This window comes from Ictidomys tridecemlineatus, chromosome Y (genome assembly GCF_052094955.1).
Source record: "Ictidomys tridecemlineatus isolate mIctTri1 chromosome Y, mIctTri1.hap1, whole genome shotgun sequence".
In the NCBI taxonomy this organism is placed as follows: Eukaryota; Metazoa; Chordata; class Mammalia; order Rodentia; family Sciuridae; genus Ictidomys; species Ictidomys tridecemlineatus.
Window position 1 is genome coordinate 10,360,053 of NC_135494.1, and position 13,879 is coordinate 10,373,931.

A 13,879-nucleotide genomic window follows, 5' to 3' on the forward strand; every position below is an offset into this window, starting at 1 on the left:
GTTGTCGCTGCCACATCCTGGCTGCCCCCAACAGGGACCCCAGCCCTGTCTCCTTACCTCGAGGCCAGAATGAAGCTGCAGCTGCCGCCCTGGCTGCCGCCCACTGGACCCCTGCCCCGCCACCTTACCTGGCTGTGGGGATGAAGATTCCCCTGGCGCCGCCCTGGATGACCACCAAAGAAACCCCAGGATTCTTCCCCCTCCCCCATTCTTACCTTGCGTTGAGAACAAAACTGCCGCCCTGTGGCGCCGCCGGACCCACACAGGCTGCCCCCCTACGCGGACCCTAGCCTGGTTACCTTACCTCTCCACTTGAAGGAGGCTTCGATGGCTGCCAAGGCTGGCCCTAATGAGGACCTCAGCCTTCCTTATCTTTTCACGTGAACTATGCTGCTGCTGCTGCTGCAGGCGCCTTTGCCATCGCTGCTCCAGCTGCCCTCTAAGCTTACCCCAGCCCTGCTTCCTTACCTCGCTGTGTGAGTAGTTTTGCTTGTTTGTGTATAACTACCCCAAAATAGACTTTTCATTTAAGAGGGCTACAAGAAATCTTTGCCTGTTCTTATATTTAGGAATACAATGACAAGGAAAGTGTGAATTTCTGCATGGGTGCACTCATAGCTATGTGAATTGACTACTTAACAAACCACATTCATTCACTGACTGCACAACCATGTCCTGTGCACCTGACAAAAAATATGTGCAATATGTATCTCAGCAAAGCTAAAACCATCACCCATCACAGACTACCCCAACTTCTGAGACAGTGTGGGAATCAGTAATCTTTATATTCTAAGGGTCTCCCTATAATATTTAACATATAAATATATATGTGACATCATTAGTTCTAACATGTGCCTTTTATCATCTCTAAAATCAAAATGTACCATCCAATAAATGATGTTTTCAATCACTCTTAGGCGGCAATTGTGATGCAATTATCATTGCTTGGGACTGCATGAACTTGTCCATTGCTCTTTATATTGTGATGTATGATAAAAATCCAAGACCAAATAAGTTTAAGAAAATTATTTCAATAAACATAAAATAAAAATTCTAAGTAATAAAAAATATTATTGCAGTTTAATTGATTTTTTAAATGGCACATAAAATGTCACATCTTTGAACTAACTCTTTAACTTGATATTATAATTTATGCCATTGTTTTGCTCACAGCAATTTTTTTTAGAGGCAAAATAATGATTATTTTATAATCAAACTTTTAATTTCATGTCATGGCAAAAGCACATACTAATTTTTAAGACTAGTCATTTATCAAATTGTTGACTATGTTAAAGAACTATGAATTATTGATAGAGTTAAATGCATTTATCTATTAAGCTAGGTAGTAGACATTAAAAAATGTTTATACTAGATCTGGAAAGATGATTATAGCTAATAGTTCTTAAGCACTTACCATATGTCAAGCACTATTCTCAGTTCTGTATATTTACTTTTGCTGCACTATAGGGTTAATATTATAACTATCCCCATTCATTTTATATATTAAAAAACCAAGGCACGAGAGACCAAAAAATTATCCAAAGATACATAATAAATGTAGAGATAGAATGTACGTAAACATTGTCTAAATGCATAAACTCTAATCCACTTAGACACTGTAGTCACAAATATTTGTCCCTGCCCTTAAGCAACTAAGTCTAACAGAAAAATATATATATATACCAATTAAGTTTAAGGGTAATGTCATAATGGAGTTATATATAAAGTTCAAGAGATGTGCAAGAGAAGAATCATGTAAGTTCGTTTGTCACAACATATTTATGTATTGTTATCTAATAAATGCCTGTCTTATTTATAAGTCTATAAGTTCATCAAAAGGCAGGGACTTTCTTGGCTCATTGTTGTATGATAAGCTGTTGACCTAGTGCAGAGCTAGTGATATTTGAGCAGACACTCAATGATTATGCTGTATGGTTTTTGTAAATTTGACAATGTTTTTCAAACCTGTAAAGTAATCAAACATGTTGGCTCTGCAATTCCAATGCTCATAATTCATCCTGTAAACTATATGTAGTGCTCAGAATCAAACCTAGTGACTCACACATGCTAGGCGAATGCTTTACCACTGAGCTACAACAAAAGCCCCCTCATCCTAAAGAAAATAAATAAAAATTAAGGCACTTTGTCCCAGTTACTATTAAGGCTAGGTTTGTTAATGTAGTAGTTCATAGAATAATGTACCTTTTCCCATGAATTGATAGATGTCTGAGAGTTTGAGAAAGAAGGCTGACTCAAATAACTTTTGAATTAGCTTCATATTTTAGTGTACATGTTATATCTGTTCTTCTAATAATTCCATAGATAATGGAGATTAAATTATGCTGCCAAATATATTAGGCATTTCATGCACTAAAATAATAAAGCCAAACAATTATCTCATTATAACTCTGCTCCTAAAATTATCCTATTTGTTTATGGAATTCTGTAACAAATTTTTGTTGAATCATTGCACATGAAAATCTCATAGAACTAGTGACTTGGGGAAGAGGATTGGGAATATGCAGTAATAAGATTTCAAATTTATCACTTGCCATCTTAAACAATAAACCTAGCCAAATTTCTTAAAACACAATTTGAGACACTAACAAAACTTCTGCCAAAATAATCTTTTGCAGAGCCAAAATAACTTTAGGTATGATAAACTGGCCCTAATACATAAACTTATGAAAAAAAAAAGACTATCTGTAGTTCTGATATTGCTGTTTGCTTGAAAAGTATACATGAAAAAAAAAACACAACATTTTGTATAGCAAGTGGCAGAAGTGCAGACAGGCTTCCAAATTATAATAATTTTTATTCATATAGAATTGTATAATTTCTAAAGATTTTTCACAAGAAAATTCTTTATTTGGTTTCTATGGTTATTTAAAGAAGTCACTTCACTTTTTGGTAATGTCATTTTTTTCTTTTCTTTTTCTTCTTTTCAGTGCTGGGGACTGAATTTCAGGGACGCATGCATGCTACGTAAGTACTGTACCACTGATGCACATCACAAGCCTGATAATACTCTTTCTTAAATAAAATTTTTATAGCTCAAACAGTGTGATAATAAGGTAATTTGAGAGAGAATTCATGATTGTTTGAAGAGAAATGATCACCATGCTGTCAGGAAATATAAAGCAAGTCACTACCATGTCTATATCTGAAATTTTTGTTGTTTCTAATTAGCATATTTATCTCTGCTTCAGATTCTACATCATTATCCTTCAAGACTCCACTTTACATATCTTCTTAATGTTATATCCTCCAAATAAACAATTGGAAACCACAATAGTAAACACTGCATAAGAGGAAAATTTGACCTCTTAAAAGTATAGAATTGTCTACTGGGACTTGATGTGAACAAATGAATGTTCATTCAAATAAACATCTGTTACTTCTGCAAGCCATTGCGGTAAATAAGTTTTAAGAGTCTGTACAGAGATAAATACCATATCATCCTCCCTCACCCTAAATCTATCTCTTATAATGGGATCTCTGTGTTTGGATTTTATATAACACATACTATATTAAAATACACTGTAGTTATTTAGCTCAGGCAACAAAGAGCCTATGCATATGCTTCTGATATCAGTCCCTAATAGATGTTTATAATTATTTGTTATTTGCAAAACAAAACTTAGGTGAGTTTATTAAGTTTTTTGGTTGTTAATGCTGCAATGTTGATCCTCATTTGCAATATCTTTTTAGTAAGCAGGTACATGTTCTTGTAGCAAATTGAATACCTGTGCACACACACGTGTGTGTGTGTGTATATATATATTTATTTGCAAACATATATATTTACACACACAAACACACACACACACATACAAGAGTAAAGAGTTGCTTTGCTAGAGTGATTACATCAGATTTAATTATTATTCAATCATTATTTATATCAGACTAGGCATGGATTTTCAAGTGATGCTTAGAATTTTCCTCAAACATCAACCTTAAATGACTATTATTTGAATATGCTTACATAGTTAATGTACAAATATAATTTCTTAGTATCTTATGTTCTTTACAGGAATTAAGAAATTTCATACTTCTACAACTATACTTCAACCTACATTATGGATGTTTTGTGACATAGGTAAATAAAGTAAGACATTAGCTTTTGGAGATTAATTTCAACCTTTATCTTTACTTGCTTTCTCAGACTTCAAGTAATGCAGAGAATATTTCCATGCCTTTAATGATTTCTTGACCTTTCTGTCAACCAGCTCCCATCTTGTAGGCATGTAGAAGTAGCATTCAGTCACCAGTCCTTATGAGCATTGAGAAGGCACTTAGAACACTGGAGATTTCAAAGATTGTAGGAGCAATGTGTAAAGAACCAGGTATGAATACCAAATATTTAATTTTTATTGTACCCCAGAAAGACATTGCTAGCACTTTTTAAATGTTTGATGCCTACCATACATCTTTTGTCTCTGTTTTCTTTTTATACTGTCTTCCTTTATATTTTATTGATTTTTTTATAGTGATATGCTTTGATTTTACTTTCTTTTCCATATATTTAATGTGATTACACTCAGGCTTACTTAAAATATTGTATAGTTATACCAGTCTTCTTCAAACTAATAGAAACTAAATTGCATATAAAAGCCACATTATTAATCCTTTCCATGGACTTTACATTATTAACATCACAATTTATATCATTTTGTTTTGTGTAGCCATGAACATATTTTATACTATTGTTTTTTAGACTTATGTATTTAACTTTTATACTAGAATTGAACAGCAATTGCCACAGTACTATTACAATGATATATTATTCTGCATTTATCTATGCATTTACCTTTAATAGGAAGTTTTATACTTATCTATGCATTGATGGTGCTATTTAGCTTTGGTTTGTTTCAACTTGAAGAAACCTATTTAACATTTCTTATACGACTGGTCTTGTAAAGATAGACTTCTTCTGTCGCAGTCTGGCTGGGCACAAAATTATGACCCACTCACAGCCTTGTAGATTCAAACAGCAATTCTTTATTCTCCACCTCTCAGTGGCACGCTACAGGCACCTTCTGGGGAAATCCACACCTACACTGGGCTCTGTATCTAAAAATGCTGTCTGAATCCTGTGAGAACTCAAGGGGAACTCAAGGAATGTGGTGCCTGAGGCAGGAGGATATGCCCTATTCCCAACAGGGTACACCTTAAACCTGGAACCGCCCTAAACCAAAGGAGCACCCTAAACCCTGATCCTCCCTAAACCCTGATCCGCCCTTTTCCTTTAGCAAGGTCACCTTTCATGCAATGTCACTGCAAATGACCTAAGTCATGCCATGAGTCATTCCTACTTGGCAATGGCGCTCAGCATTCTTCAGCTTTGTTTGGGAATATCTTGATGTCTTCTTCAACTTTAAAGGACAATTTTATCAGATATTATATTCTTGGTTGTTGCTTTTTAACTTTCTTCATTTTGAAAATGTTCTACTGCCTTTTTGTCTGCAAAGTTTCTGCTGAGACAGCCATTGACTATCTCGGGGAAATTTCCCTGTATTTTATATGTCACTTTTCACTGGCTGATTTTACAGTTCTCTTTGTGTCTGACTTTTCATATTTCAATTATAATTTTTCTCAATGTGAAATTATTTGGGTTTATTTTATTTAAATTTCTTTTGATTTCATAAGTCCAAATGTTCTTTTTTAAAAAAATTCAAAAGTATTTTTTTCCATTATTTCTTTGAGTAAGTTTTTGTGTCTGTCTTTTCATTCTTGGACATTCATTTTATATGTTGGTCTACTCAATGGTGTATTCACCAATTTCCTTCATTCTTTTTAACTTTTTTTTTCTTTCTATCCAATTAACTGGGTAATTTCAAATGACCTGTCTTCAAGTTCAGTGATTCTTCAGCTTGATCTAGGATGATGTTTTGATGCAAACTGAATTTCTTTGGTGAATTTTTCAATGTAGTTACTGCTTTCTTTAAGAACTAGACTTCTTTTAACTCACATGTATCTTTGCTAAAATTTACATTTTCTTTATTCAGTTGTTTTCCAAGTTAATTTTGAATACGTTGCCAGGTAATTCATATATTATGTGTCAGTATAATTGTGGTCTTGAAGTTTCATCTTGTTTCTTTTGTAGAAGCATGTGTTCTTATTTGTTCATTTTTCTTTTATTGTTAATACCTACATATTAGAAAAAGAAACCGTCTTTTCCAGTCTTCATAAATAGGAGTTTTATATAACAAGACTCTCAGTAGGAAGCCCTGCCAGGGACCTTTAAAACTCTTTGTGTATGTGTTTTTGCTGGATTTAGTTTTGTAAAATCCCAGTTAGGGAAGTTCTTTTTATCTTTGTCTGCATTTATTTATTTATTTATTTTTCTTATGAATTCACAATATTCTGCTGCTTCTGGTTTCTGTCTATGGTATCACTGGTTTTCTGGTTCAGCAGTACACCTGGACTCTTTTGAGGTCTCAGGGGTAAACAGACATCTAGATTATACAAGGTATCATTCATGCTCTGAAAACAGTGAGACTGAAGTCAATTCTGAATGTTTGGTATATTTTTCTTTCTTCTCTCTTCATTGCAGAGATGAGCCGGGCTCTGAGATTCTCATTGATTATTTTGTGCTGAGCCAAGAGAGGGTAGAAGATGGCTGCATAGTAATCCAAACTTTGCATTTATTCTCAGTTACCCTTGCGTATCTAGGATATGCCTGGTCTGGTCAGTGCTCTTAGATGAGATAAAGTCAGTCCCTCAGACAGCCTCTGAAAATGCTGGGAACATTGCAAGCTTGATCCATCTATTCCCTTGCAGGGGAAAAACAGAGATTTAATTATCTCTTTACAACCCAGTTTATTGAACAACAAAGACAGGATATGTATGATAAGTACTTACTTGATAGTCCAAACTGCCACATTTTCTCCCAGTGTCTCAGGTATCTTGGGGATACCATCAGTGCTTTAAGAAGAACAAGAGAGAAGCTAGTCTCTTTGGAAGCTGCTGAAAAAGTTGAAAACTTATACATACAGTCTTATCCTTTTTCTTCTCAGGAACTGGAATTTGGTGTTTTCCATCTGCTTACTTTTCAGTTCTATGAAGTTTAGGGGCTGTGTCAGGTGCATACTTGCTAGTCTAAACTACCATCTTTGTTCTCAGTGTCTCCTAGATGTCCACAGCATGCCAGCTTCTCACTTGCTTCAATGTAGGTAAGAAGGAAGCAGACCCTTGGGTAGAATTCAGTCCCTAGAAAATTTAGAACGTTGGACGTAAAGTCCATCTCTTTCCCTCCCATGAGGACCCTGGAATATGGGAAGGGCTACAAAGCATACTTGCTTAATAAATATCCTCCACATTTTTCTTTTTGTTCTCAGGGACTCTCATCCAGGGTCTTTTCCTGTTAGGACTCAGATTCATGCAAGAAGTAAAGTACCCAAGGGTTACCTTGGGTAGCTATCAGGAAAGTCAGAAAATTGGATTTGGACGTACAGTTCAGAACCATCCTTTCCTCCTCAGAAAAAAAGATGGTGCTGCAATTTTCTAGTGATTCTCTGACACTGTCCTGGGAAGGAATTATGTTGTTAAAGTTTCATGGGTTTTACTACCAGTTTCAATGTGGCTAGTTTTGTGCTGCTCATAAAATAGGGTTCTTCATTTTTCACAAAGGCACTTGATCAGTTTCTTTGAGTCTGTTTTTTCAAGAGGAAAGGAAAGGCCAAAGCTTCTCATACATTACTCTGAGGTCACCTCCAACTTTTTGTTTTTTCTTGGCTTTTTTTGCTTTCCTTCTTCCTTCTCCATGCGGAGCTGTGTTTCCTCTCAACACTGACATGTTATTGGACTAGTTTGCCTAGCTTAGTGCATCCAGCATAATCAAATCTCATGTAGATCTGTCACAGGCTCATATTCATGTACATGTTTACAAATACTCATCTATCTGAATTTAGCACTATTTACAAACATATTTTTCTGCATCTTCTGACTCAATAACACATTGTGAATTTTTTTTTGAGTTATTAAGTATGGTTCTATGGTATAGTGGCCATGTAACATTCCATTATGAAAGTGCACCATTATTTTCTTTTTTCTTTCTACTAAAGGTAATTACCTTATCTTTACTTTTTCCCAGTACACACATGTGAATAACTGTTTGCAGATACTGAGGCTTTTATTTTCATAGGAATTTTAAGGAGTAATATTTCTTACCCAAAAGTTTTTTTACCACACCACTTTCCTAGTATCCTCCTTTAGTGTATTTGCAAGGAAAAGTGTTATTCTTCTGTTCACATCCTCAAATAGTCGCTGTGACTTTTCTGAGTTCCAGAAGTTGTTTGGCTAAACAACTCTAGAAAAGATTCAATGGCCATCAGTTTCTAATTTCAAATGTTGAACAGGGAATGGCTGTTGCTGACAAGTCAGTTTTTACATTGGGCAGGGGCTCTTGTCCTTGTTGTTACTGATGCAAAACTCAAACTGAGCCTATGCCTGCCTGGCCATGCATTTAGATCAATCACAACAGGTTAGAAATCACAGGTCCCTTTGTAGAGTCATAAGTGTCCTTACTCATAAGTATAAAAGCAGTCATCTTTGAAATAAATTTTAAAAATGAATCAATGAGATATTTATAATACCAGAAGAACTAACTATAGATTCTGAATTTTTTTTAAATAAGATGTTCCAGATTGTTTGTGGTGAGTCAGGATGCATAAGTCTGTGTACATGAAAGTATGATTGTCACAGAATTTAAAATGTGACTCTTATCTGAAGTTGAGGGTTGGTAACCAGAGGTAAACTTGAAAAACTAGAAGACATTAGCCTAATCCTGGGTAGATTTGAGAAAACAGATGTGTCTCTTTTTAACTTTCTTTCAAAGCTACATACTCACTGATTATCAAAATACAGATAGTTTGGGACTTAGAATAATTTGACTTATGTTTTTTTTCAGCTTTATGATAATGCAAAAACCATATACATTTGGTAGAAATCATACTTTGAACTTTTAATATTGACCTTCTCCTTGACATGCAGGTTTATGGCAGATGCTCTCTTAGTTCTAGGAAGCAGCAGCCAGCTTTGTCTCCTAATCAGCTCTGTGATCAGGAGGGAAAACAACCAATAAAAACACCCTGTGTGTTGTGTGAGTTCACTGAGTTTTTTGGATATAGGCATCTGATAAATTAAATAAGATATGCAATGCTTTATTATAAAGTAGGTTTTATACTATAGGATAAGTTATGTGTTCTGAGAATACTTAACTTAGGTGAGGGTAAGTTATAATGTTCTGTAGATAAATTAGGATTGTTAAACAAATTTTCAACTGTGATATTTTCAACTTATGACAGGTTTATTTATCATTGTCATTTGAGAAATTTCTATAATTTAAGTTATATTTCCCCCTTATGTCTGAAAAAGTACCTTAGTTGGAGGCTACTTGTTTTAGATGCAAACTTCTCTAATTGTAGAGTATGACATCCTTGAAAATTGGGGACAATTTTGCATTACAGCATTAATGACAATTTAAACTCAACTTGAACCAGGGCCTGTCACTCCATGAATGTTGAATATGGAAGGAATGTCTTGCTTACTGGTATGAAAAGCTGGGAGTAAAAATAAATTTTTTTCTTTTCTTTTATAAACCAAAATTTGTTAACCACCATCATGCTGAGTTCCCTTGTTAACTGAACTGAAGGAAATAATTCAGTCATTTTTTTGCCTAAATCTTGATTCATTTAGCATTACAATATGTATGCAATATTAGCTGGAACTGTTAACAGTTGTTTTCACATGGATACAGGGTATTGTGTGTGTGTGTGTGTGTGTGTGTGTGTGTATATACACAAATATATAAATATGTGTGTATACATACACACATGAGTGTGCACGTGCACACACACACACACACACACACAATAACCTGTATATATATATATATAGCTTTTTTGTTAGCCATCACTATTATAAAACACTTTTTTTATTCTTTTTGAGAGCATGATGCTGTAAACTGTGAAACCAAGGCTTTGCACATGCCAAGCAAGTGCTCTGTACTGAGCTACACTTATATCCAAGATGAATGTCTTTTTAAGTTTCTACAGTGCAATATGTACTATTTTCTTGCGTTAAATAAAATAAAGGTAAATTCCTCCTGATATTTGATACTTAAATTTGATATAGATAAAAAAATAAGACTGATTACAATTTTTTACCACATGTTTTAAGTTAGAAGCATTACATGGAAAGACTATTACAGATATATTTCATTTAGAGTTGTTCTCCTAGCTCTAGGTTACACAGTTTCTTTCTGAACTCTATTTCAGAGTAAATGTCATCAAATATTTTAAGCATCTAACCTAAATACTCTTATTCTTGTTTTAGCTCTTCTAACTCTCTAGAGCAGGATCCATAAATTTGGGGGTTACATTAAAAATATGACCTACATAAGAGAATCATGAGTCCCCAAATCCAAGTCACTAGTGAAAGATCAAGCAAAAAGAAGTAAACTGGTTTGAAAATCACTTGTAATACTTTATGTGCTCATTGGACAACAAATACTGAAATATGATAATTAGATGTAAACTTAACTTCAATAGGAAGTAAGACCATATTTTATTTAGAGATTATGTCTCCACTGGGCTATTAAATGACTTCTGGCTGATCACTGTGGTGCATGCCTATAATCCTAGCAACTTGGGAGGCTGAGTTAGGGGGCCATGAATTCAAAGCAAGCTACAGCAAAAGTAAAGTGCTAAGCAACTCAATGAGAGCATAACTCAAAATAAATATAATGCAAAATAAGGCTGTGATGTGGCTCAGTGCCACTAGTCAATTTCTAACTCCCTGCCCCAAAAAATAAATAAATAAAAGATAAATAACTTCTGTTTCGATCCTTATAAAACTTTAACCAAAGAGTGGGATAGCTGGGTCAAATGGTGGTTTTGTTCCAAATTTTCTAAGGAGTTTCCATATTGCTTTCCAAAGTGGTTGCACCCTTTTGAAGTCAGTCCCACCAGCAATGTATGAGTGTACCTTTTCCCCACATCCTCACTGAAACTTATTGTTTGCATTCTTGATAACTACTATTCTGAGTACAGTGAGATGAAATCTTAGTTTTGATTTGCATTTCTCTAGTTACTACAGATGTTGAATATTATTTCATATATTTGTTGATCGGCTTTATATCAGCTCTTTAGCCCCTTTATTATTTGATTATTTATTTACTTTTTTTGTTGTTGTTGACTTCTTTATATATCTTTATATATCCTGGAGATTAGTGCTCTCTCTCATATGTGTGACAGAGAATTTTTCCCACTGTGTAGGCCTTGTCTTTATATTATTGATTGTTTTCTTTGCTGAGAAGAAGCTTTATAGTTTGACTCTGTCCCATAAATTGATTCTTGATTTGCATTACTGTGCTTTTTGGCAAAAAAAAAAAAAAAAAAAAAAAACTTCATATTTCATATATACCAAAAACATATTTGAGGTTTACAAAAAAAGAGCTGTCCTTATTTTGTGCCTGATTACTAAATATTGTGCAGTTGTTAAAATGTCATTTGGTCAAAGTTGTTCACATGCTCAACTCAGATTCAAGGCCAAGATATAGTCTGTGCCTGTCTATGGAAAGATCTGCAGTGTCACATCACAGGGGTTTGAAAGGATGGAGTGGACATGTGTATCTGTCTATGGTCATTGTAAGCAGCTTTTATCCTGGTCATGTATAAAATTAATCTTATGATTTTTTGAGAAGCAATTTTTTTTTCTGACAAAGAGAAGCATTGAAAATGTACCTGTCACAAATGCATGAGAATTGGTAGCATGTACTGCACCTACTGAATTGTGGTTGAAAATTAGTTGACTTTAAGAATAGATTTCCACAGTCATTGGTCCTGTTGAAATGTTTCTGTTGACTGTTGTTTTTCATCTTTTTCTTTACTATACTAGTGTGAGATAAACATTTTATTATGACTGAACATGGAAACAGAAGTGTGCCTATACTTCTTTAGGTGTTTGCCCAGCTACTGTGAACACTGGGGTAAATGTTCCCTGTTTTGGGACACTTTCTCTTGCACCTACACTCACATTGGTAATGTGGGAACCACCTGCCATTTCTGTTAAGTTCCACTACCCACTGCCTCTTATTCCTTTTCTGATATCTCATTCATTATTTGGTGCATATGTGTTTGTGTTTGTGCACCTATGTACCAGAAAATGAGAAGCATAATCTTTCACAAACTCCTTTTTGGCTGGTTTAATTTTGATCAATTTTATTTCCCAATGATTTTAAAGTAGCTTTAAAAATTAATAGTATCAAATACAACAGCATAGGGAAAAAAGTGAAAAAAAAAGAACCAGTAAATTGAAAATAAGTGTAGTAAAATAAAATACAATGGGAAGGTAAAAATAAATAAACTGCAATCAGAAAACACAGTGTCATATCTTGTTTTGTTCCTCCATCTGAGCATACATATAGCTCTCAGTTCTTGTCTTCCAAAGACAAGGTGTGGCCAGGATATCAACATAAAGTTGAATTAGGAACACCTCAGAAGTACCAGATAGGGTGCAAATGTAGCAGTATCTCTCGATGATGAAGAGAAAACAGATAAACTTTCAGGTTCTGTCCAGTCTTGCTCTTGTTTAATAGTGAAGGAGAGTGAAAGAATTAACACATCTGCAGAATTTACTATATGCCTGCTCAATTTTAGGTCTCTGAATATTTTAACTCCTTGGATCCTCAAAACAAGCACAGGAGAAAAAGTCATTATTACCTATACTTTGCACATGAGGGAGGAAAGAGCCTGAGGAGACTGACAGCGACTCACAGCTCAGAGCCTGGAGCCAGGACTCTTATCTGCACCCATCTTCTTTCTCAAGAATTATTCTGTCAGTTTTCAAGCTAACTTTATGGACCACTAATTATTAGCTTCTAGAAGCATATGACAGAGCCCCTTAAATTCTTATTTTTTTTCTAATTATTGATGTTATTTCTGTTCATTTTAGAATTTTTGCTTATTTCTTTGTTTTAAATTGTGTATCACTCCTGATATTTGGAGTCCTGTCTTTCCCTTTTCCTTGCTCTTTAGAGGAGGAACTAGAAATTTCTAGACTGCCTCATTCAATACTTCCTGCTGGGGAAATACCACAATGGTACCACTAAAAACCCTTCCATGGACCTAGTGCATTAATATATACCTGTGAGAAAATGAGAAAAGATGACAGTAAGTTCAACTGAACAAGAGTCGCAGCAAATTAGTGAGAATCTGTCTCAAAATAAAAACTATACAGGACTGGGGATATAGCTTAGTGGCGGAACTTTTCTAGTATGTGTAAGGCCCTGGGTTTAATACCCAGGACTTGTGGGAGAAACCCCACTATTCCATGTGAATAATCTCTATTCCCATATAACTGTGACACATAATGCAGAGAATGGATTCTCATGAATCTAACTTTGTAGAAAATGAATCCCAGGAATCTAGTGTCAGTTTGGTATTACACACCTGGTTTCAGATGTGGGAGTTGCAAAGAGAAGCAAAAGAAGGTGACCTTCCCCATTACATATTCAGTGATCAGTTTCATTTGTATGTCCACTTACTTTTATAAGTAAGAATTCGCTAAGGAAATCCTCACTTAAAAGGGACTGGAAATCTGATCTCAGAAATTTTGGGCTAAGGATATGGCCACAGTCACAGAGTTAGAACTGAGATAGTTTATTTTACTCTCCCATCAAAGTAGAAAAGTGTCTTAGACAAAGCAGATATCTACTAAATGTGTTTGTTATCAGTAGCTGATCTAAACATAATTCCATGTAACATTGAGGAAAAAAAAAACTTGACTGATAAATGTGAAGGATCTTCCTGCTATTGCCCATGATTTTGTTCATTAACTGATTCTATTTTATTGTGATTCTTCTAATGGTATTCCA

At 34.7% G+C, this 13,879-nt stretch overlaps 1 pseudogene; it reads left to right on the forward strand.

The window, feature by feature from the left end:
* Positions 1-4,276: 4,276 nt before the first annotated feature.
* The window catches only part of LOC144372169 (C2 domain-containing protein 2 pseudogene), a 33,711-nt pseudogene continuing 24,108 nt past the window's right edge, over positions 4,277-13,879 (forward strand).